The sequence below is a fragment of the Rattus norvegicus genome, chromosome 1 (assembly GCF_036323735.1).
Source record: "Rattus norvegicus strain BN/NHsdMcwi chromosome 1, GRCr8, whole genome shotgun sequence".
Classification (NCBI taxonomy): Eukaryota; Metazoa; Chordata; class Mammalia; order Rodentia; family Muridae; genus Rattus; species Rattus norvegicus.
The window spans coordinates 156,247,113-156,273,439 of record NC_086019.1 but is presented as its reverse complement, the minus strand read 5'-3'; the positions used below and the strand labels follow the sequence as shown (position 1 = coordinate 156,273,439).

Here is a 26,327-nt window from a genome sequence, read left to right as displayed (position 1 = left end):
CTTTCTCGTGTATCCTGGCAAACTGCTATGGAACTGATAGGGTACAAATTCTCCCACACCACACACACACACACACACACACACACACACACACACACACACACACACACACACAAACCAGTTTGCCAGAAGCCATATGTCACCTGCAGATTTTCTGCCAGAAATGTATCTTGAACACCCCCTCTGCTCCACCCTTGTCCCTCCTCCACCACAGTAGCTCAGGCCTCCAGCAGCTTCTTGTGCTGTAGTCTACAGTGGACTTCTAGCCTGGCTCACTGTTACATGTCCACCAAGTAGCTTTACTCCAAGAGCTCACTAATTCTCAGCCTTACAGACGGGTTGAGTTTAAACTGCATGAGTGAATGTAACAGGACTCTCAGAGTCTGACCCACATATGACTCTCCAATCCCCACAGAACCCAAGGCACCACCATAAAGGTTTGTCTCTTTCCTCCAAATAGCCTCTGCCCTTTGGGCATTCATCCTGGAGTGTGCCCTTCCCCTTCCCCGGCACGGCCATCCTAATGCTGAAGAATTCCTTATCTTCGCAGATGAAACTGCAAAATACACATGTGCAAGAGATATCTTCCTTCTCCTCATCCCCCCAGCCCTCTGTAAAGACAAAGCCCTGTCATCCAGCACACTGTTAAGTGTTATCCATAAGTAAGTGTCCATTTCCCTTAAACTCTGAGATTCTCAGGCTAGAATTCAATGAGCATTACTAGGAAACAGCTGAAGCCAGCAGGACCTTTCCAGGAGTTCTAGACTTCAAGATGTCTAGTTAATCGAGAAGCTTAGCAAAGATGCTGCAAGACAGTTAAAGGATGAGGAGAACGATATCGTTGATAGGTAAAGATCACCGAGAGATGGAATCCAAAGAAAATCCTGAATAAAATAAATAAATACATTCTGGGAAGTTTACCTGGGAACAAGATGTCTAGGGAACACAGGCAGATGTCCAAAGCTCTTTTCAGATAAATAAATAAATAAATAAATAAATAAATAAATAAATAAATAATTGGCCACCGTCATTTAACCTAGAGAATACAGGGGTGACAGCCATAAAATGAGGCTCCAGGAGTACAGCTTTCTCCCATACTGCATTTCCAATATTCATCAAACAGCCTAACAAGGCCCATTCTCTGACCCTGCACATCTGCTCCTAGGAATGCTCCCAAGGAACGATTCCAAGAGATGCAGAAGGATAGACTGATGAGAAAATTCACTCCAGTATCAGTCAAGATGGAGGGAAAAGTGAAACTTCTGTCCTTCAGGAAGATACACTTTCAGAGAGCTGAAAGCTGAACCACATGTGATACTTAATACTGACAGGACCTAGAAGCAACACCTCCTGACGTGTCTGTCAGGGAGTATCTAGGTTACTTACTTGATGTGGGAAGACCCACCTTAACTACTCCCCCACACGAAAAGAAGAGCTGAGCACCCGCATTCACGGTTCTCTGCTTCCTGACTGCAGATGCCATATGACCCTGTCTCAAGATCCCACTGCCATGATGTCCCCCGCTATGATAGACTGTATCCTTGAGCTAGGAAGAGTCCAGCCTTCCTTATCTTTAAGTTACTTCTGCCAGGGATTATAGCGCAGCTCCAAGACAAGTACCTAATGCATTATAAAAGATACGCTTGAGGGAAAAGCACATTTTTAAAATCTTTACCTCAGGGTGGTGGTGTTACATAGCTAAAGAGAAATAATTATCAGGCCTGGAGGCCGTGGAAGGCAGAATTCCCCTTTATTTTGGACCTCACCTCCCACTTCCCTGTTAATTCTAAAAAGGGGACTATCACATCTTCCCCCACTTAAGATTTAAATTATGATATGACAAGGTGAGGGTTTCAGAGCTTTGGTGAGGTCCGTTAAGAGAAGGCTGCTTAGTCCAGTGCTACCTCTGGCCCTTGATAGAACCATGACATTCTGATCCTCTCCAGAGATGAAAACTGCACACTATTGTCTCATTAAGAGTTAATCCAGCTAGGCTCCGCAATCACTTTCCCAGGAGATCCCTCCATAGGAAAGCTGATTCATCTGATGACAAGCTAAGGAGGTGGGAGGGATAATTTTCCTCTTACTGAGACCTTCCCTGAGCACCCTCCCTCTGAGAGTCTCTTAGACTGTCTCCCATAGTGCAGTGCGTGAGGCTGCTGTCTCCTCAGTTCTAACTCAAAAGGTGTAACTAACCTCTTTCTGTTCTTCCTACTTTTGGATACTGGTCAAAGCCTTCCTGTGTTACCCTGACACTCTGGGTTTTTTTCCTTGCTTTTTCCTGAAGTCCCCCTTCCTATTCTGTCATGTATGTAGGCATTCACCAACCTCACCACAGCCGAACAACTGGCCTTCTCAGACCCAGATGTCAATCTCTCTCCTCCTCTTCTCCATCTCCCTCCAGCTTGCCAACCTTGTTGGATTTTTTTCCTCTCAAACTCTAATGAAACTTTTCTTGAGTTTTTTTTTTCTAAATTGTTTTATTACCAATATTAAGAATCCAGAAGGGAACCCTGATTTCCCCAGTAACATTAGGATTAGAAATAACTTATTTTCTTCTTTATACACTTATATACCTCCCATGTTTTCTTCAAAAGATGGCACGTTGAATAAACAGGACTTATTCAGAAAGATGGACATCCTTAAACTCTCGAGGGGCTCAATGGTGGTAAAGGAAACACAGGTGGGTGGGTACCATGCTAACAACCATCCACATTCAAATGGCTCTCCAGAACAGGGTCTACCCAAGGCCATAGCAGACATGCCTCTCACACAGGGAATTCAGTACTGGGAGTGCATTCTAGGGGAAAAACTGAACAAATGGAAAATGTTAACTGAACAACAACAACAACAACAACAAAATGTGAATTGCCTCTTAGCTAACAGAGTAAAGAGCTGGAAGCAATACAAATGCCCAAGCAGGGTTGGCGCACATAGAACGCACACAGAGTTATGCAGGGCCGCCATTAGAAATGCCAATTATGAAAACGATGCAGAAATATGAAATAACGTGAGCAATAAAAAATGAGTGCACAGAGCTGCATTGTTAGGATTACAGCTCTGTGTATGAACACGGGAATCCTGAAAGCAGAGCACGTGTATGTGGTGTTCATATGTGGAAGCTGGGCATGTTATGTTTTAAAGTTCGTCTTTTGTAACACTAGCTACACAGCATGTGTTTCCAGTCTTAATTAAACAGGCAAATAATTGACAATAGGAGTGCAACTGCTGTCAGCATATGGCATGTGCCTCCATCTCTTTTTCCTCTTTGGTGGCACATACCTTTAGTTCCAGCACTCTGGAAGGCAAAGCTGATGAAGTCTGAGACCAGCCTACGTACCTTACACAAAGAGCTCCAGGCCAGCCATGGCTACACAGTGACGCTCTGCCTCAAAAAGAAAGAAAGGAAGGAAGAAAGGAAGAGAGAGAGAGAGAGAGAGAGAGAGAGAGAGAGAGAGAGAGAGAGAGAGAGAGCAAGCACATAAGCACATACTGGGGGACTAGTGGTTAAGAGCATTTGCTGCTCTTTTAGAGGACCCTGTTCAGTCCCACCGTGGCTCAAACCATCTGTAATTCGTGTTTCAGGAGACCAAATGCCCTCTTCTGGCCTCTGCAGGCACCAGGCACACATGCAGTATGCAGATGTACATGCAAGAAAAAACACTAATACTCAACTAGATAAATAAAGTAAAAGATAAATTAAAGCAAAAGAGATTTATTTGCCTGGCTAGGGTGCCACACATGTTTAATCCCAGCACTGGGAAGGTAGAGGCAAATGGATGTCTGTTCAAGGCCAGCCTGGAGTACAGAACTAGTTTCAGGACAGCTACACAGAGAAATCCTGTCTCAAAAAAAGGACATGCTGGGGCTGGAGAGATGGCTCAGCAGTTAAGAGCACCCGACTGCTCTTCCAGAGGTCATGAGTTCAATTCCCAGCAACCACATGGTGGCTCACAACCATCTGTAAAGAGATCCGATGCCCTCTTCTAGTGTATCTGAAGACAGCTACAGTGTACTTATATATAATAAATAAATAAATAAATCTTTAAAAAAAAAAAAGGACATGCTGTTCTTACTGAGGACTTGACTGGGACTTGACTTGGTTCCCAGCCCACATCAGATGGCTAACAACAGCCTGTAACTCCAGCTCCCAAAGATCTGACACCTCCTTCCGACCTCTAAGAACACTGGTACACTTATAGCATACACTCACAGAGACACACACGTAAGTAAAAATAAAACAATACCAATTTTAAAAGTTATTATAGAAGGTTATTTTCAATTTTTAAAAAATAGAGAACTTAACACTTGTCCTAAATGAAACCATCCTGGTGATTGTTTCAAGGTCTATAATGAGGTATCATATGATGCTTGTGTTTTAAACAAAGGACACTAAGTATGCCACTGTGACAAAGCAGATAGATTGAGCAATGTTTCTGACACTGCAGATGACATCAATATCCAAAAGCCAGGATCGCAGAAGCACTGTAACTAAAACTAGAATAGATGGAATTTTATAAGACTCTGAAAGTGTTAAGATGGACATAGTAAACGCTCAGATCAGAAGAGGCTTGAAGGAAACAGATCCAATTGGCTGGATACTTAACCTCCCCTGCTCTGACCTTCACTGAGGCCAAACTCCTCTGCAAGCAGCAGCTGCAGACTTCACCTCCTGCCTTCCCCCACCTGCCTCTGCCTGCAGTCCGTGCTGCTCTGTGCAGCCTACAGCCTACACCACAGAGGATACACAGGCCTAACTTGCAACTTGCATCCTTAGAATTCTTCTACAGAGAAAAACAGGAGGGCATGCATGCAAGTGTGCAAGCAAGCACAAGCATGCCTACACACACACACACACACACACACACACACACACACACACACACACAAACACACAGTGTGTACCTTGTGATTCGAGGGGTCTGCTGCCCTGAAATGAATGTGGCCTGAGCAATGAGAGGACTCTGAGTGCAGTCTCCACAGAGGAGATCCATTTCCGCAGGAGTGTGAACCTTTTGTACTTCCAAACAATGGGTGCCCACAGCAGAAACCTACTATTCATCTACTGTATGCCCTACAACACTGCCCTCTGTTCCAATGGAGAGAAGCTGTTTTCCGGGACCGGCTGGGATGAAGGATGCCACCAACAGAGCAACTCCTCTAGTCAGGGAGAAACTGAATTTGGCATTTGTAGCCTATGATGTCGCCTTTAGAAACCACCCCTGTACAAGATGCAATGTGACTCTACCACAACCTGCTAATGAACTAATCTGATCCTGTCACTGTGACTTGCAAATCTCCCTCAGGGTTCAAAGTCATTTGTAGGAGGAAATGCAGTGCTCTCGCTCTCTCTCTCTCTCTCTCTCTCTCTCTCTCTCTCTCTCTCTCACACACACACACACACACACATATACACACACACACACAGAAGGGAGGGAGTGGGAAGAAGTGGGGGGAGGGAGGGAGGGAGGCAGGGAGGGAGGGAGGGAGGAGGGAGGGAGAGAAAGAGGCAGGCTACACTTAATTGCCAGAGCATCTTCTGGTTGTTGGCTGCAGAGAAGTACCTCTGAAGTCCCCTCCTGTGAGTTAGCCACTTCCTCTTTTGTGCCTCCTATGGTCTACATCAGTGGTTCTCAACCTGTGGGTCCTGAACCCTTTGGGGATTGAATGGCCTTTTCACAGGAGCTGTATATCAGTCTCCTGCATATAAGATATTTACGTTATGATCCAGAACAGTAGCAGAATTACAGTTATGAAACAGCAAGGAAATAATTGTATGGTTGGAAGGCACCCCAACATGAGAAACTCTTTTTAAAGAGTCATAGCATTAGGAAGGTTGAGAATCACTGTTCTGCATGGACATTTTCTTCTATTTCTTAGTTTAGTACCTGCTCTCTCCTCCAGGCCTTAGGACTGAGGCCCCTGAGATCTACTTGTATCTTTATAACCTGGCACTCCAATAGTAAACAGAGACGGTAAACACCATAATAAGGATATTAAACTCCTTGATCCAAAGAGAGGTAATTGGCAAAGATCATAAAAACCAAAGAGAGAAGAAAATGTGAGTTTCCTAGGACAAAGCCAATCCTTATTATGATTCAGTCTCTCTGTACTGGGGAGAGGGACCAGAAGTGACACGGAACTAGTTCAGAACTAGCTGCTGCTGATCACTTAGTGAATGAACTGTACTCTTTAAAACCTTTGATAGGTGTGGGGTACGGCCTAGACAGATGGATTAGCAGTTAAGTGCACTCGCTGTTATCCCGAAGGTCATGAGTTCAATTCCCAGCACCCACACAGCAGCTGACCATTGTCTGATGTCCTCTTCTAGTATGCAGATGTACACGTAGGCAATATACTGATATATAATGTATATATAATATATTATGTTATATATAATATGTATGTAGTATATATTATGTATAATACATAAAACCTTTCTTTGGGAAAATAAAAACAAATGACAATAACAAACTTGACTTTCTTCAAGACAGAAAAATAATCCTAACTAACTAGGAAAATGTCTCACCTTGCCCAAAGTACTGGTTACTTAAAATACTGCAGAGGACTCGGCCTAGGAGAGAGAACTAAGCATGGTTGATGCAACAGCCCAATTATTTTAAAGTATAATTTCTATTTATTTTTTTTAACTCTTATTTTATTATATGTGTTTTGTCTATATACCATGTGTGTGCTTGGTCCCCACAAAAGCCAGAAGGGGCTGTTTGATCCCCTGGAAGAAGTTCTAGATAGTTGTAAGCCACCATGTAGGTGCGTGGAATCGAACCTGAGTCCTCTCGGAAAGCAGACAGTCCTTGTAACTGATGAGCCATCTCCCTAGCCCTTCTATTTATTTATTGTTGATGTATAAGACACAGACATTGAATTCATGTGAACCATCAAACTGAACAAAGTAAACTGCCTGCAACTCCATGACCTAAGCATTGGCCTCTCCATTTTGCAGATGACAAGAGTGGTCATTCCATACATTTGCACTGAGCACCTAAAATAGTCAGTTCAGTCCCAGACCCAGGAATGGGGTGGTATAGCAGTGAACGAGCAGGCACGGTCCCTGTTCCTAAGGAGCACAAGGATAAAACAAGAACGGCATGGGAAAAGAAGCATGCGCATAAATGAACAAGAAAACACCAGACAGCGACAGGTACTCACATTAAAGTGGGATGAAAATAGGATAAAGGAACTCTTAGGAGTTGTTAGAGGTTAGATGGCACCATTTAAGATGCAATTTTTAATAAGAACCGAAAAAACACACAAAAATTAGAAATTTAGCTACTACAAAGGCCCTAGGGTGAGAGTCAGCTTGGCAAGTCAGAAAAAAAAAAAAAAAAAAAAAAAACAGGACACTAGGGCTGAGGATATAATGAAGGAACAGAGGCTGAGAGGCTCTTGTGGGACAGATCATGTCACATTTATTTCAGAAGGCCAGGGCAAGGACTTGAGATTTCATTCTGAGTGCAATGGGAAGAGAAGAGGTGGTTCAGTAATTAAGAATACTTGTTGTTCTTGCAGAGGACCTAGGTTCAGCTCACAGCACCTACATGACAGCTCACATAGGTTTGTAATTCCAGTTCCAGGGGAATCTAATGACCTATCTGTACATGTCCATGTGTACAGGTGCCTGCAGAGGACAGAAAACTGCATCCGATTCCCTGGAGCTGCAGTTACAGGTGGCTGCGAGCCTCTTAATATGGGTGCTGAGAACTGAATTCCAGTCCTCTGCAGGAACAGCCAGTATTGTCTGTTCGTTTGTTTGATTCAAGACAGCCTTGGCTGTCTCGGAACTTGCTCCGTAAATCAGAATGGCCTCAAACTCACAGAAATCTGCCTGCCTCTGCCTGCCCCCAAGGGCCAGGATTCACTACCACTACCCGGCCTGCAGCCCTACTCTTTAAAGGCTGAGCCATCTCTTCAGCCCCAGCTTAACATTTTAAAAAGATTTCCCAGGTCCCTACAGGAGAGGGAGGGAGTGGGATGCTCAGGATACTCACTCTGAGATCCTCAGAGACACAGAATGAGGCCCAGAAAGTACCTTGGCCAAAACCACAGTGATTCAGTCTCGGCCAAGCTGTTGAGAGGGCTGGGGAGGTGATTTGTCAATCGAACGCTTGCCAGGAAACATCGGTCTGAGCCTGACTCTAAATAATAAGCCAGCCAGGGTGACACATGCTTACAACCTCAACAGTGGAGAAACAGAGAGAAGCAGAGGTCAGGCCTGCAGACTCGGTGAGTTCCAGACCAATAAGAGACTCTCTCTCTCAAACTAAGGGCTGGAAAGATGGCCGAGCAATAAAGAGCACGTCCTGTTCTGGCAGAGGACCCACTTCGATTCCCAGTGCCCACACGGTGGCTTCACAAGTGACTGTCCCACATGTTGTGCGTATAAAGTAATATAGGCAGACACACGTACATATAAATAAAAGGAAATGATTGCGGAAGGCACTGATGTTAACCTCAGACCTCTACAGACATGTGTGCATATCTACACACACACACACACACACACACACACACACACACATACACACATACACATACACACACACACACACACACACACACAGAGAGAGAGAGAGAGAGAGAGAGAGAGAGAGAGAGAGAGAGAGCACAAAACAAATTAAATACAAACATACCTAAAGAGTGGCCTTCTATTTGCATGAAGGCTACTGGGTAATAGAAACAAGGGAAGCTCTGGTGAAAGAGTGGGAGATGAGCAGAATGAGGAGAGAGCCAAGCCAAACCTGTGTGCACCTGGGAAATTTATATCAGAAGTGAGCCATAGAAAGGTACAGCTGGGGGTGACCAGGGTTATGGTATCAACAAGTTTTTAATTAAGAAAGGAATTCACTTTGGAAAGTTGAAGAGAGATAAAATTAGAAAAGTTCTTAGGAGCTCCCAGGGGTTGACTTATTCTTGGTTGAGAAATACTGGGGCGTGCTTATTTGGTATTAAGAATTTTCTGCTTCAGAGTAGATTTAGCAAGAGTGGGAAGGAGAGATAGAGCTACAAACTGCAAAGGCCTTGTAGTAAACCTTGAAAGTCAGGGCTGTCCTCGAGGTTTAGTATACAGAAGAGCGGGATCTGCTCCCATCCCCGTGCATTCTCGGGCAGCCGCACCATCGGCCCCACCCCTGTACACACAGCGGGTTCTCAGGGAAGATCCCGAGCTCAGTCTCTAAAGACATCCCCAACAAAGCAGGAGGAATCTTAAGCAAGTCTGAGCGAGCCAAGGAAAACATCCATCCATCCCCCGTCTTGCATCTCTGTGAGCAGGCTCTGTTCTTCATTCCAGGCTTCTGTGACAGAATTTGTTTTCAAATGTCATTGATGTTTGCAATATGTCAGGAGTTCAACTAACTGTGGGACCCTCAGAAGTTGTGGCCACTTTACGTTCAGCATGTGGCTGAGAGATGACAAAACAGAAAAATCTCATTTCAATGTCAGTAGAAAAACTGAGGAATTAACTCTCTCCAGTGCTAAAAAAGCATCAGAAAGACCTTTAAATGACAGCGTACATCAACAAGGCTGAGGTGGAAACAAAAACACATGATAGTTTGGAATTTTCTTTGCTGTCTTAGATTGCAAGTGGCCTCACGTTCTACAAAGTGGCGTTCCATAGGCGGCCCTTTCCATAGTTGACCCACTTGCCACATGGCAGCATAAGGCCACTCTGCCTAGCTGCATCGTTCTCTAGCTTACCACTGCCTGTCCCTGGCTATGCCTGCTTTCAGGCCAGCGACAAGTCATCTCCCCCAGAGTCCTCCTGGCCTCTCCTCTGGAACTTCGTAAGACCAGGTCATATGAACCACACACCTTTAGCTCTTGATCATACCAGATCTTTGTTTTAACAATTTATTTAATTGTGTGTGTGTTGGTGTTTTACTTATACATGTCTGTGTGAGGGTGTCGGACCTTGGAATGACAGACTGCCATGTGTGTGCTTGGAATTGAACCTGGATCCCCACAAGAGCAGTCAGGACTCTTAATTATGGAGCCATCTTTCTAGCCCCATATCAAAATCTTTTTTTTTTTTTTTTGGTTCTTTTTTTCGGAGCTGGGGACCGAACCCAGGGCCTTGCGCTTCCTAGGTAAGCGCTCTACCACTGAGCTAAATCCCCAGGCCCCCCATATCAAAATCTTAAAACTACTCTCTTATTCAAGCATCAGAATAGAAGGAAGGGCAATTTAGGAAATCGCCATTAACAGGAGACATGGCCTAGCAGTAATTTCAAATGGATTGGGGCTGGACTTTCAACTCTGTCCCTCGTACTAGCAGGAGAGTCCTGAGCAAGTCACTAGAAGGTAGAAACAGTATTACCTACCCCAAGGCCTCCTGTGAGAGTTTAGTACAGTGCTTTGGTAAAACACCACCATGGTACCTGGCACATAGCAAGTGCTCCATAAATATTAATTCCTTGGCTCTAATGACTTTGTAAATGTTACCTTCTCCAATAAGAAGCTCAGGAAGATAGATCACCTTCTATATATTGTATTAAACTGTACATAGTCCCATGCAGGGGCAGTTCGACTCGGAGAGGCTGGGAGAAAGGGTATTTAAAGGAAGAAGCCATAACCCAAGGGGGCAGGGGTGGTGTCATTGGAAAATCACAAGTTCTGCAACCACGAAATAAACAGGACAGTTTAAGAGAAAATATTGTGAGAATAAAAAAAGTCCTTAGAAAGTATCAGAAGGGCTGGAGAGATGGCTCAGTGGTTAAGGGCACTGATTGCTCTTCCAGAGGTCCTGAGTTCAATTCCCAGCAACCACATGGTGTCTCACAACCATCTGTAATGGGATCCGATGCCCACTTCTGGTGTGTTTGAAGACAGCTACAGTGTACTCACATACATAAAATAAATAAATAAATCTTTAAAATATTTCTAAAAAGAAAGTATCAGAAGCATCACAGAAAGTTTTTAAACTCAATGAAAGGTTTAGAAAATGAACAGGATGAAATGCATAAAACAAAATCAAAAGGAAGATGCAGAAGATAGAAGAGGGAAGCTATGAAATTCTGGTCGGCTGGTCCAATGGGCCTGGAGTTGAATAAAATAAACTACCAAAGGGAGAAGAGAAAAATGAAAGAAATGTCCGAACAATGTAATTCAACAAAATGTCAAAGAATGAAAGGATTCTGATTGTCATGTTGAAATGATCAGTTCACCAACCACTGTAAAGATTTTATGAAATTTCAGGAAAGATTCCTTCCATAAGCTGTTGTCATTCAAGGGAAAGGCAAATAGACTCCAAACAATGAGAAGCCAGAAGCCTTCTGACTTCCTTCTCCCCAACAGCAAGATGATGATGGAGCAGTCCCTTTAAGAGGCAAAAGAAAGCGACTTCCAACACAGACTGCAGTGTCTAGGTGTGACTGTTCATCCTCACTGTCAAGCGACTGTGTTTAGAATCACCATGGAAACACACTTCTGTCTATAAGGGTGTTTCCAGAAAGGTTTAACAGAAGACAAAAGACCCACCCTGAATGTGGACAACACCATCTAGTGAGCTGTGATTCCAGATGGAATAAAAAGAAAGCTAACGGGGTTGGGGATTTAGCTCAGTGGTAGAGCGCTTGCCTAGCAAGCTCAAGGCCCTGGGTTCGGTCCCCAGCTCCGAAAAAAGAAAAAGAAAGCTAACAGAATGCCAGCATCTGTTTTTCTCGGCTTTCTGACCGCTGACATGGTGTGCTCAGCTGCCTGAGGCTCCTTTCACTACGATTTCTCTGCAGTGAGAAATTCTACCCTTGATGGAAAGCAATAATAAATCCTTCCCACCTTAAGTTACCTCTGTTGGGTATTTTATCACAGCAACTGGAGAAATGATGTGCTAGGCGAAAGATAAATCAAGTCTAAAGGCACTTCCAAGCACAAGGGATTATAGGAACTCATACTCCATTCACTTTCTTAAAAGATGCTCCCAGAGGATGTCCTTTATCAAGTGATAGACAAGAAACAGGTCTCCGGGGCAGGAGGCCCCAGCATGACTACCACACAGAAGCCAGCCAACCAGGTGGGAAAGCATTCATGGGATAGGTATGTTGAAGATGGTCACTCCCGCTGGTAGGAGAACCTTTCTTGTGTCATGGTTTTATATGTACAATTACTGAATTTCAAATACAAAAGGAGACCCCTCTTAAACCAATTACTCAGCAATTGTCAAGAATTTGGCGTACTAATTTAATCCCATTTACCTTTGCTTAAACATTCTTTAATTCCATGTCACAGAACTTGATCTCGACGTATCTCAAAGTCCACTTTTATATCACCTCTCCTTCAAAATACTATTATCACTTCTAAAAATACCAGAAACTCATATTTATCACCTAACAATCCGTGATAAAATGCCCCCAAAATCTTTTTCAAATGCCTTCTGCCCCACATGTGGCCCATATATACACAGCCACCAAAACTAGATAAGATTGATGAGGCTAAAAAATGCATGCTGAAAAGGACCGGATATAGATCTCTCCTGAGAGACACAACCAGAGCATGTCCAATCCAGAGGTCAATGCTAGCAACAAACGACTGAACTGAGAACAGGACCCCCTTGTGGGGAATTAGAGGAAGTATTGAAAGAGTTGAAGGGGCTTGAGACCCCATAAGAATAACAATGCCAACCAACCAGAGCCTCCAGGGACTAAACCACTACTGAAAGACTATACATGGACTGATCCAGGGCTCCAACTGCATAGGTAGCAGAGAATAGCCTTGTTGGGGCACCAGTGGGAGGGGAAGCCCTTGGTCCTGCCAAGGTTGGACCTCCAGTGCAGGGGAATATGGGTGGGCGGAAGGGGGATATATGGGGGGAATACCCGTACGGGGGAAGCAGAGGGGAGGGGCTTATGGACAGGAAACTGGGAAAGGGAATAACCTTTGAAATGTAAGTAAAGAAATATATCTAATAAAAAATTTTAAACAATAGAATTATATGTTATGAGCTGTACTGTGTTCCAATCCCCCAAACTCATACTGAAGCACTAGTCTACTCCCAAACCTTCAGAATATAGCTATAATTGGGGTCAACCTTCAGAATATAGCTATAATTGGGGTTGGAGCTTTTAAAGAAGTAAGGAAGTTACAGTGGCTGCAATCTGATGGTATCTTTTCAGAAGAGGCAACTAGGACACAGAAACAGGGCCATTCTAGAAGGAGATAGCAAAAAAAAAAAAAAAAAAGGCTTTGGAAGAAACTAACATCCAAGCACCGTCACACTGCTCTCCCTACCTTCAGAACTGAGAGAAAAGGTCTTGCTTTTAAGCCTGTGGCATTTTGCTACAGCAGTCCCAGCAAATGAATTCACACTCTATCCCAAACCAAAGCAAGACTCACATACTCCTGTCAGTTATGTTTTTTCTTTTAGATGGGCTCTCACTGTACTGTACCACCACAGACCTCCTCAGCTTAAGGACTCTTTCTGCCTCGCCCCCCAAGTGCCTGGAGCTATCGGTATACACTACTGAGTCCAACTCTGGTTAGAATTCTTAAGTCATCACTCTTTGTTTTTTAAACGTCATTAACTTCTTTCAGAAGCCAAGCCAGTTTTCCAACACAGTGTCCCACATTCTAAATCTACTTCTGCTCAACCTGTCCTCTTCCTCCTTGTCGCCAGTAAATCTAAGCCTGATGCTTGATTGGTTTTAGGGGTCCACTGTGAGATCAGAACAGCCACTGGGAACTACTGTACACTTCCCTTAACCTGACAAAGAATGCGAGAGTAGGTGTTGGGGTGGGGAGCAGAGCTGCTTTCTGCTCAACTGGAAAGGTAGTGGTGCACCTCCTCCTCAGTGCCTGTTTGGGTTTAGGGATGGCACTCACTTTAACTATAGGAGTTTAACTCTAAGCTACTTCCTAAGAGCTGGAGGAAGGCCAAGGAAACTAGAAATGACAGAGCGGTCCTCTGTGACCACGTTATAACCCTTGGATACCCGAGCATGCACAACCTGATATCCATCACACTTATTCTCCATGTTTCCTACTTTCTCCTTGGAACCTTCCATAATCCCCAGGGGCTAAACCAGACTGACCTGGGGTTTACACCCATTAGGTTTGTGCTTGCTTCTATTAAAACAAAACAAAAACAACAAAAAACAAAACATAAAAACAGCATATTTTAGGTAGTACAAACATGTCTGGTTAAACCACCAAGAAAAGGGAATAATAACACAAAGTCAGGACAGTCACCATTTCTGGAGGGGAGGGGACAAACGCTGTTCCTAGGGAGTCAGAGATTTCCATCATTTTCATTTTAATCTTAGAGCTTAAAAGCACTCCTTAGTTTGTGTTATGTTTCAGGTTATCTTGGTTTTCTCCTGAGCCATCCACCAAAGCTAAAACACGGGGTTTACAGATAAAGTTACAATGAGAAAGCCTAGAAATGGAGTTTACGAGAAGGCAGTTGAGCCCCTCAGGGATGCTCTTTTGGGGGTATCACGGGGATATTTATTCCCAATATGAATTAAGATGGCTTTCTTAAAAGCTTCCATCAAGAATGATTAACGAAAAATCCTTTCCTTCCACTAAGTTACCTAGTGATCAACATCTGACATCTTAAACTTCTCCCTGGGAAACCCAATAATACGGCTTCATACATTTTTCCAGGAAGAAGACTTCCAGCTTGCCCCAGGGAATTCATTTACCTCAAATTCATAAATGTCATAGAGCTGGGAGGGAAGCCACACAAATGCTTCGGATGACAGAACTGGGATACAGCCTGCAGAGCCGGAGTGACAGGTCCAATCTAGCCCGGTTTATAATAACGTCTACCGGTGGTTGAGAATATAGGATTTGCCAAGAGCTTTACATAATTTGTCTCCTTTAATCCTCAAAAGCACACTTCCAAGTCCAGGCTGGGACCATAACGGGAACAAGGTCACTGAGCAAGTTAACCGCAGAATCACGTCACCCAACTTCCCAGGTACCGGGTTCACTCCCAAAGGAGATGCCCTCAGCACCCAGAAACTAACATTTAAAAAGGCCTGGCACCCTCAGAGAACTGGCCCAAACCCTGACCCAGACTCCTTTGAGCACAGGTATTGACACCTTCAAAGAAATACCAGGTCAAACTGATCCCTTTAAAGGACCTCGGTTTGCCCTCAAGAGCCAGCTGCAACCCATCCATCCCCAGCTTGGCCATGTCTGCTGTCTTGTGTGTATTTGGGACCCAGCAAATTCAAGCTTTACAGTTAAAGGGTTTCCCTCCACAGACCCCTGAGCAAAAACCCCTCTGCCAGGCTGTCTCCCACCTTTTCTTCTCTCCGCCTCCTCAGGGGCCACTGGTATGTGATGGGGGTGAATCTGAGAGGGCAGCAAGCACAGCTACAGCACAGTCATATCCAATGGAGCAATCTCGAAAGACAGCCCAAGAATTTTAATGAAAACCAGAAAACCCCTGGCTGCAAGGCAGGACTGCAGTCCAAGTCGGAATGCCCCTCCCTCTGCAGCTAAGAATCCCTGAGCCAGCTTCCTCCTCCCGGAGTGCAGAGGGGGAAAAAAAAATCCATTCTGCATTCAGTACTGCCTTTTACAGCAGCTGCTTTCTGGGATTATTTAGGTTAGAGCAAGGCCCATGCTGACAGCAACAGGACCCAGGACCCTGCAGAGCACAGGGTGTGGCTGCAGCAAATCCGTGCCAACGGATTATGAAACAGTCCTCTTTCTTCTCTTTTAAAGGCTCCTCTTTCCTTCTGCCAAAGCTGCCTGCCCGCCTGCCTGCCCACAGCTGCATACAAAGCTAGTGGAGAATCTTAACAAGCTTAAAGGGAAGGGACCAGATTTCACAAACTTGAGAAGCAGAGTGGAAGCCGCTGCCACCGCCGCCGCCGCCGGCGGCAGCGATGCTGATCTCAAGCTTGCCCCCATCTCGATGGGGACGGGAACTGTGATGGGGAAAAAACAGCCAACTCGGAGAGGCTGGGTAACTTCTTCAGGGCACCAAGACCAAAGTTTAGTATAGTAAAGCGCATCACGAATACAAACGCCGGGCTAGGGATGCAGCCTGCTTCATGGACTGCCTACCCTAGGATGCCTGAAACCCTGGGTTGGATCCTTAACACCACACAACCCAGGCATGGTGACAAACGCCTGTAATCCTAGCATCTGGGGAGAGGCAAGAAAGCAGGGCTTCCAGGTGAATTTGAGGCCAGCCTTTACAACGTGAGTCCCAGGAGACAGAGAGAATGACTACAAACTGAAGCCTGAATGTTGGCTCACACCTGTAGTCTCAACACTGGAAAGCTGGGGAAGGAAGACTGCTGCGAGCCTGACTCCAGACCACTCAGAGCCACGGAGTGAAGCCTGTCTCAAAACAAAACAAAATCATAGTGCCTGAGAGGCCGTGCGTTTAATCCTCAGCACTGGGGTGGGAAAAGTCAAACTAAACACCCTGGACTGCCTCCCCCAATAAAAACAGGAGGGAGAAGAGAACGCTCACTAGCTGCACTCTGGCTGTGTGCCTGGCACTAAGCTAAGCTTTTTGATGACATTCCATCATAATCGGCAGAACAATTAGATAGAAGAGGAGTCACTTTTATCCCCATTTTACGGAGAACAAACCATGGCTTTGATGTTAACTGGCATCAGGATTGTAACCCTAGGCTCTCTAATTCCCACCTTAAAGACTCCTGCAGTCTACAGAAGGAAACAGCTTAGGCCATCATGCCAAGCACGCAAATCTCACAGAGATTGCTTGCTTTTTCCCAATATATTCTAAGCTTACCTTCAGTGCCCCCTGGTACTCTGCAGCGGAATCATAGGCCCTGGCCCTGGGAAGTCTGATCACTAAGCCTCTTCTTTCTCAAGATGTGGGCTCTGTTGATTCTGAATGTGTGGAAGAGGAAGCTGCCCCCGTTAGCCAGAGACCCCCGTGTGTGAGAGACAGGCAGCTCCTTCCTGTACACTACCTCATCAATACACACAACCTTACAGCAGCCCCCACCCAACCACACACGGGCTCATTTCGTATTCTTAACAGGAGACCATGTGCCTCTACCTAGAGCAACTGTGATTTCCCAAAGGAAGGGACTGTCTAGACAGAGCATCCCAATCCATCTTGACAAGACAGGAGCTACGTGTTGCCAGGTTGGCTCACACTGCTCTCAGGGACTGTGTTCTGTGCCCCAAGGAAAGCTCTGTGCTTGATACTCCTAGGTGGTCATACTGAGCCCCGCCCAGTCCAACCCCTCACACGGTGAGTTAGAACTGTCTTCCAAGCCAGGCAAGTGTGTCTTGAGAAGGTCCTATTACAGTGATGTGACATCCTCATGTATGGGCACGCACACACAGGCACAACACCCAGTTTCATGAAGCAGGCTGCAACTTGAAAGAACGCTCCCATGCACAAACAATGAGGCTTCATGGTGGTCCTGAGGCAGACTAAGCACACATATGCCAGGTAGTTGTGTCTTAACCTGGAGAATAGTCTATGAGGCAGACAGGATTGCTATTGGGCAGAGACAGTAATGAAGCTCAGAGAGGTAATATAATTTGTCTAAAGCCACACAGGAAGGGTTAAAGCTCATATTCAAATATGATTTGTTGGTGTTTGTTTGTTTGTTTTTTAGTTTGATTATTTGATTGGTTTTTGTTGTTTGTCTCCAGTTTTGGGGGTTTGTTTTGTTTTTCAGTTTTTGGTTTTTTGATTTTGGGTTCCCCACCTTTGGGGAGGGGGTGTTTTATTTACAACAGAGTATTATGAGACTATGCTGGCCAAGTACTTGTTATGTAACTGACAATGGCCTTGAACTCATGATTCTCCTGTCTCTACCTCCCAAGAACTGGATTATAGGAGTGCCCTACCACACTCGGTCCGTTATATAATTCAAACTTGCCTTGAACTCAGGACCTTCTGGCCTCAGTTTCCTGCATGCTGGGATTACAGACAAGCACTACCACGCCTAGTTCGTTGTGTTTTTGAGATGACCTGAGAACACCCTTTCATTCTGGCTCTGAGGTGAGAATGCAGGCGAGCCTCTCTGACAAAGGAGGATTCCAGCTGAGGCCTGAAAGAGTCGGGGTGAGCCTCTTAGGAAGTTGGGGTTGGAGGAGTGTGGGCAATGAAGAGGCAGTGCCAGGACTAACAGCAGGACGAGGCTGAGGGAATGAGAAGAGACTGAGCTAGTCTGCAACAGGAAGATGGGTGGCTCAGAGGAGGCAGGGCCTTGGGAACCACAACAAACAGTTTGGTTGATTTCTAAGGGCAATGAAAACAAAAGGCAAATGTAATGGGGGAAAAGACAACTCAAGCCCTGTTCTAAAGAGATAATACCGAGCCTACGAGCTCATTCAGGAAAGCACTGGCTTTGCAAAAACAAGCATCCCTAGACTCCAGGTTGGGGGCAGGGAACCCTGATGATCATGCCATTATAAAATCATTACTGTGTATGCTGATCTCAAAAATAAATTAAAGAAAACATTAGGGCGGGTGAGATGGCTCAGCAGGTTAGTGCACTCACCACTAAGCCTGACAACCTGACTCCTACCCCTAGACAACACAGATTTGACCCCATCCACAATGGTGCACGCACAAACACATACATCTGTAAAGACACACACACACACAATAGATGTAGTGAAAAAAATTAAGGACTTATTTTAAAGGAATATTTAAAAGTTCTGGTGCTGTGTGGGGGAAAGACTACACAAAAGGGGCAAGAGTTGGAACAAGGAGAGAAAAGATTGGAGTCTGGGCCACAGTGAGGGCAGTAGAGATGGATTTTATATTTGCAGGTATGTGGGACTGTAAACGCTTGCTGGTGGAGTGTATGAGAACGCTGTGGATACAGACTCATAGGTCTCTGGCTTGAACTGGGTAAACGGTGGCAACCTTCATGTCACTGGACAAATGCCACTGAGCTGCTGGGCATGGTGCTGCATACCTTCAATTCTAGCAATCAGGAGGCAGAGGCAGGCAGATCTCTATGAATTTCTAGGCCAGTCTGGTCTACACAGAGTTCCAAGCCAGCTCAAGGCTACACAGTAAAACCCTATCTCAATAAACAAGCAAATAAACAAATAGACCAGAGGTACAGAGATGGCCCAGTGGGTGACTTCTTTGCCACACAAATATGAAAACCTTAGTTCAGATTCCAAGAACCCATGTCAAGCCAAACACAGTATCATACATCTGTAATCCTAGTGTTCCTAGGGTAGGACAGAAGGTGGAGAAGCTCAGCTATCTTGGCATTACAGCAATGCACAAGAGACCCTGTCTCAGAAAGGTGAAAGGGAAGGCTCAGTACCAACGGTTGTTCTCTAACTCACACACACACACACACACACACACACACACACACACACACAGTGGCAAATAGACGTGTGTACATGATGGACGTGTGTTCACATGAGTATGTACACATACACACAACTCGATTATACCACATATACACATGCCCATGTACCACATACATATACAAAGTCAGACAGATAAAGAAGTACACAGCTCTCTCCATGGGGACACTGAGCCTTTACTTCCAAAGGCAGTGCACAGCAGGCAGGAACAGACCAAAACCCTTTCCTACCAGCTCTTACCCCTTCCTTTATTACTGAAAACAGCTACTATTGCTGCTGAAGAGCAAAGGGAACACTCACAGTTATAGTAAGAGGATGGATGGATGAATAGATTGAGAGACAAGCAGATGGTAAACAGTAGTTTTATTATTTTATGTATACAGGTCTGTACACCTCATGCATGCCTGGTGCCCAAGGAGGTCAGGCAAAGGCATGGGATCAGATCTCCTGAGACTGGAGACAGTAGTGAGTTGCTATGTGGTGCTGGGATTGAACCTGGGTCCTCTGCAAGAGCAACAAATACACTTAACTGCTAAGCCAACTCACCAGACCCAATCAAAACAGTTATACAGAAGATTAATTAATAATTAAGGAATGCTTAAAGGTATAATAGGTGATAATACAAAACAATCAATGAGGGAGGTTTTCTTACTCATATAGTCAAAAAAATCATGTACGGGTGGATGAGATGTGAGAATAAACATGGGCAGATCATCAAGCTATTCTGTATTTAAAAAGAAATGTTCACACATTTTGAGAGATTTCTCAAAATGCCTCCAAATGATCAGTGTTCCGTGCGCCAGCTCTGCCCTTGAAGTCCCTAGAGAGTCTTGCAATGGAATATAAATCTGCCCCTCCTCCAACAGCTTAATAAAGTTCCCTTTATTTAATGTGTATTATCCTTAAGTGATATGAAATAATTATGAACAAAACCAGGGGCCTAAGTCTGAAGGACAGAGAGCTGTGAAGTCAAATCCACGGACCTTGGCCATATAGAGAACCTCTGCTTATCAAGGAAAAGCAAACAAAGGCTATATCGTCCTTCACATAAAAAAAAAAAAAAAAAGTAATCTGGATAGGTGATTATTTTTAGAACAGTATCTGTAAATCTATTTTAAGTCTTTGGGTTAGATGAAGATTAACACATAGACCTGCAACTGGCCAATGGGGTGGGGGTGGGGGGTGGTAGTGCAGTATGTTCAGTCCTCAATGGGACATATACTGCACCCACCCACTTGACACAAGCTAGAGTCATCAGGGAGGAAGGAGCGTCAGTAGAAGAAATGCCTCCATGAGATCCAGCTGTGGGGCATTCTCTCATTTAGTGATGAACAGGGGAGGGCCCAGCCCATTGTGGGTGGTGCCAGCCTCTGGTTCTATAAAAAAGCAAGCTGGCTGAGACTGTCATGTGAAGCGAGTCAGTAAGCAACACCCCTCCATTGGCTTCTGCATCAGCACCTGTCTCCAGGATCCTGCCTTGTTTGAGTTCCTGCTCTGACTTCCTTCATGATAAACAGCATTATGGAAGTGTAAGCTGAATAAACCCTTTCCTCCCAACGTACTCTTTGGTCACGGTGTTTCGTTGCAGCAATAGAAAGCCTGACTAAGACAAAGTGGATGACTACAAGCAGCTACTAACAAGGTAACTGCACATGTGAACTCACAGCAGTTGCAATAGCATGCAGAAAACATGTACAAACCCAAGCCAGACCAAATCCTAGCATCGAGAGACGAGCTGGGCACAAAGGTGCTACTGGCAATTTTTAGCTTCTGGCAGAGAGAGAGTGTGTGGTGGTTTAAACAGAAATGGTCCCAATAGGCTCAAATATTCGAATAGTTCATCATTAGGGAGTGGCACTACTTGACAGGGACTAGGAGTGTGACGTTGTTGGAGGAAGTGTGTCACCAGAGGGGAGCTTCATGGGGAAAGGAGGTGTCGAAAGTTCGAGGAAAGCCCAAGATCTCTCCCTTCCTGCTGCCTGCCTTGGATGCAGATGTAAACTCTCAAATGCTTCTTCCTGCACAGTGTCTGCCTGTGTTCCACCATGCTTCCTGCCATGATGACAGTGGACTAAACCTCTAAATGTAAACAAGCCCCAATTAAATGCTCTCTTTCATAAAAGTTGCCACGGCCACGGTGTCTCTTCACAACAGAACACTAAGAAAAAGAGTCAACTTTTTCTAAGAGTGTAACCACTGGTACGACAACCACGTTCCAGTAGGAGGCCACACGTTCAAGAATACCTGAGTATCACAAATTAGTCTTGTTAAATTTTGTTAAAAAGACACACAGAGTTGGGTGGATGAGGAAGTGGGGATAGACATGGACAAAACACATTGTAAGAAATTCTCAAAGAACAAGTAAAAAGGTTTTAGTTATATGTTACCATTTATATATTTTAGTACATGAAAATATGCATTACCATTGTCAGGTGAGTAAAGTGTTAGGGTTTTATTGCTGTGAAGAGACACCATAACCAAGGTAACTCTTACAGTTTTAGAGTTGAGTCCATTATTATCGCGTCAGGAAGCATGGCCACATCCAGGCAGACATGGTGCTGGAGAATTCTATATCTTGATCCAAAGGCGGCAGCAGGAGACTCTTTCACAGGCAGCCAAGAGAAAGGTCTCTCCACACTGGATGTAGCTTGAGCACTAGGAGCCCTCAAAGCCCTCCTACACAGTGACACACAAGGCCATACCTCCTAACAGTGCCATTTGCCCATGGGTCAAGCTGCCAAGGACCAGCCTCAGTTTGGACAGGGGTTCCTAAGAGAGCGGTGTTTGGGAGCAGCAAAAACAAATGACTCAGAGTTAAATTATGGGTCCAAGTTGGTGGCCTAGGTACTGCTGAGATGGCTTTCCAGATTGCTTTTGCCCCCTCCCCCCCCCCCCCCCCCCGTGTTCTACTCTGCTCTGCTCTAGACAGCTTTTTCTTGCTGTTCTAAAATTTCTGTTGATACAGCTCTCTGCTAGTAAAAATTCTAAAAAGTTCTCCGATAGCTCATGGGTTTTCTGACCCAAAGCTGCTATAAAAAAATTCTTGGATCTTCCAACCAACTCAGAAGTCTTAAGCTGTTCTTGTTCTCCATAGATTTTCCAACTAAAATCAGAAATCCTGTTAGAAAATTTTCTTGAAGAACTGTTTTCGCTCTCCAGAGATATCCAGAAAGCTCAGCTCTTGCTTGAGGAAAATTCAAAAGAACTGCTATCACTCTTTTGCTAGCTCATCCCATGCAGACCAAAAGCTCATGTTTTTGTTTGTTTGTTTGTTTGTTTGTTTTTGTTTTTTACAAATCAGTTATTTATTTCAGGTTCCCTTTCCATTACTCTTAAGAATCAGCATCTCATGACCCAGCCCCCCCTCCCCCGATTCTTAGGAGAGAGCAAGCACACGTTTTGTGTTAACATTGCAAAAGAAGTCTGAGATCTGCCAGCCTCTGTTAAACACAGCCAGTAAATTACCTGGGTGGGACCATGTCCTGAAATTACCATATCGACCACACCCGGGCCTGGACAGCTGTGTCCCAGGCTGACCTTGAACTCAGGAATCTGCCTGCCTTTGTATCTGCCTGTCTTTATCTTTAAGACAAGCTGACTCAATGTAGCTGCTTCTGTTCCTTTAGATCTGTAAAGCTCCTTATATAATCCATATTGCATCCTTATATTTTTTCATAGTTGAGAAATTATATTTTTTCGAACTCATGTTTTTAGAGTTCTTTTTCCACAGCCTTAAGAACTGTTCAGAAGGTCCCAGTATTTACCATTTTGCTGAGACATTAGCCACACCTTTGCCTCCCAGACTCACGCAGTGTCTGATTATCATGGAGTCATTAACATTAACAAGGAGGGCATTCCTCTGAGGAACCTAAAAATATGTACATTACTAAACCAGCCTAAAGCCCACCGCAGCCGTGGGCACTCATGTAGGCCCACGCCTGCTGGCCCTGTCCCAGGGGCAGGAACCATATCATCAAGGCCATGCCGGACTTGGCACCAAGCATATTCAACCCATCACAAAAAGCATTCAAATTATATAAGTAGGAGAAAGGAAGGCATTGCAAAATCCTGTGCATTTAATGAGCTGGTTACACCCATCTGTCAGAACTAAATCAATTATATTGCAAGGGTATTTGTTTTAGGACTTATTTGACATGGGGTAAAAGCCATGTCTGATTTTTCTTGCAGAATTCCTTAGTTCTCTGGCCCACAAACCCCAGGATGCCTCAGAATATAGTCTGAAATCACACCTTTTAAATGGCTATGCAGAAAGTAAATCCTCCTCCACACACCCACAGAGAACCTCCCAGCTGCCCACACAAACTTCCTTAGGTTCAGAGGCACCGGCCAGGCTGTCACACCTTCAAGGAACATTTGATGCTCTGTAGAGCTACTGTGCACACTCTCTTTTAAGTGTTCAGAAAGCATGGGGCAGAGCAGGGCGGGCTTGCCATCCTCACACTGCAGACGCTCAGGCAGGAAGTCAGCAAGTTTGAGATCAGCCTAGTTCATGGCGTGAGATCTTATCAAAATAAATACACAAGTAAGGCTGGAGAGATGGCTCAGAGGTTAAGAGCACTGCCTGCTCTTCCAGAGGTCTTGAGTTCAATTCCCAGCAACCACATGGAGGCTCATAACCATCTATAATCAGATCTGATGCCCTCTTCTGGCCTGCAGGAATACATGCAGGCAGAAAGCTGTACGATGTATACATAATAAATAAATATTAAATAAAAAAAATTTAAAAAAGAAACATTTTAAAAAATAAATACACCCGAGGATCCCGGCCCGCAGCAGCTCTCTGCTCCCAGACCCCATGGGAAAGAGACCTCACCACCTGGTCAGGTGGGCACTCCTGAGGCTGCAGAGCGGAAGAGACCACCAACACTGCCCACCCATGCCCACATCCCTGGCCCAAGAGGAAACTGTATAAGGCCTCTGGGCTCCCGTAGGGGAGGACCCAGGAGCGGCAGGACCCCGCCGGACCCTGAAGGAAACAGACCGGATAAACAGTTCTCTGCACCCAAATCCCGTGGGAGGGAGAGCTAAACCTTCAGAGAGGCAGACAAGCCTGGGAAACCAAAAGAGACTGCTCTCTGCACACACATCTTGGACGACAGAGGAAAACACCAAAGGCCATCTGGAACCCTGGTGCACTGAAGCTCCCGGAAGGGGCAGCGCATATCTTCCTGGTTGCTGCTGCTGCAGAGAGCCCGTGGGCAGCACCCCACGAGCGAACTTGAGCCTCGGGACCACAGGTAAGACCAACTTTTCTGCTGCAAGAAAGCTGCCTGGTGAACTCAAGACACAGGCCCACAGGAACAGCTGAAGACCTGTAGAGAGGAAAAACTACACGCCCGAAAGCAGAACACTCTGTCCCCATAACTGACTGAAAGAGAGGAAAACAGGTCTACAGCACTCCTGACACACAGGCTTATAGGACAGTCTAGCCACTGTCAGAAATAGCAGAACAAAGTAACACTAGAGATGATCTGATGGCGAGAGGCAAGCGCAGGAACACAAGCAACAGAAACCAAGACTACATGGCACCATCGGAGCCCAATTCTCCCACCAAAGCAAACATGGAATATCCAAACACACCAGAAAAGCAAGATCTAGTTCAAAATCATATTTGATCATGATGCTGGAGGACTTCAAGAAAGACGTGAAGAACTCCCTTAGGGAAACACAGGAAAACATTAATAAACAAGTAGAAGCCTACAGAAAGGAATCGCAAAAATCCCTGAAAGAATCGCAAAAATCCCTGAAAGAATTCCAGGAAAACACAATCAAACAGTTGAAGGAATTAAAAATGGAAATAGAAGCAATCAAGAAAGAACACATGGAAACAACCCTGGATATAGAAAACCAAAAGAAGAGACAAGGAGCTGTAGATACAAGCTTCACCAACAGAATACAAGAGATGGAAGAGAGAATCTCAGGAGCAGAAGATTCCATAGAAATCATTGACTCAACTGTCAAAAATAATGTAAAGCGGAAAAAGCTACTGGTCCAAAACATACAGGAAATCCAGGACTCAATGAGAAGATCAAACCTAAGGATAATAGGTATAGAAGAGAGTGAAGACTCGCAGCTCAAAGGACCAGTAAATATCTTCAACAAAATCATAGAAGAAAACTTCCCTAACCTAAAAAAAGAGATACCCATAGGCATACAAGAAGCCTACAGAACTCCAAATAGATTGGACCAGAAAAGAAACACCTCCCGTCACATAATAGTCAAAACACCAAACACACAAAATAAAGAAAGAATATTAAAAGCAGTAAGGGAAAAAGGTCAAGTAACATATAAAGGCAGACCTATCAGAATCACACCAGACTTCTCGCCAGAAACTATGAAGGCCAGAAGATCCTGGACTGATGTCATACAGACCCTAAGAGAACACAAATGCCAGCCCAGGTTACTGTATTCTGCAAAACTCTCAATTAACATAAATGGAGAAACCAACATATTCCATGACAAAACCAAATTTACACAATATCTTTCTACAAATCCAGCACTACAAAGGATAATAAATGGTAAAGCCCAACATAAGGAGGCAAGCTATACCCTAGAAGAAGCAAGAAACTAATCGTCTTGGCAACAAAACAAAGACAATGAAAGCACACAAACATAACCTCACATCCAAATATGAATATAACGGGAAGCAATAATCACTATTCCTTAATATCTCTCAACATCAATGGCCTCAACTCCCCAATAAAAAGACATAGATTAACAAACTGGATACGCAACGAGGACCCTGCATTCTGCTGCCTACAGGAAACACACCTCAGAGACAAAGACAGACATTACCTCGGAGTGAAAGGCTGGAAAACAATTTTCCAAGCAAATGGTCAGAAGAAGCAAGCTGGAGTAGCCATTCTAATATCAAATAAAATCAATTTTCAACTAAAAGTCATCAAAAAAGATAAGGAAGGACACTTCATATTCATCAAAGGAAAAATCCACCAAGATGAACTCTCAATCCTAAATGTCTATGCCCCAAATACAAGGGCACCTAC

The 26,327-nt window shown here is 44.6% G+C and overlaps 1 protein-coding gene across 8 annotated transcripts in view; it reads right to left on the bottom strand.

The window, feature by feature from the left end:
• The window catches only part of Rab30 (RAB30, member RAS oncogene family), a 94,642-nt gene that overhangs the window by 37,339 nt on the left and 30,976 nt on the right, over positions 1 to 26,327 (bottom strand). The window contains exon 1 of one of the 8 annotated variants that reach the window (XM_017589171.3): positions 15,261 to 15,701. The gene's annotated coding sequence lies outside the window, so the exon portion shown is untranslated. 8 annotated transcript variants of the gene reach the window in all.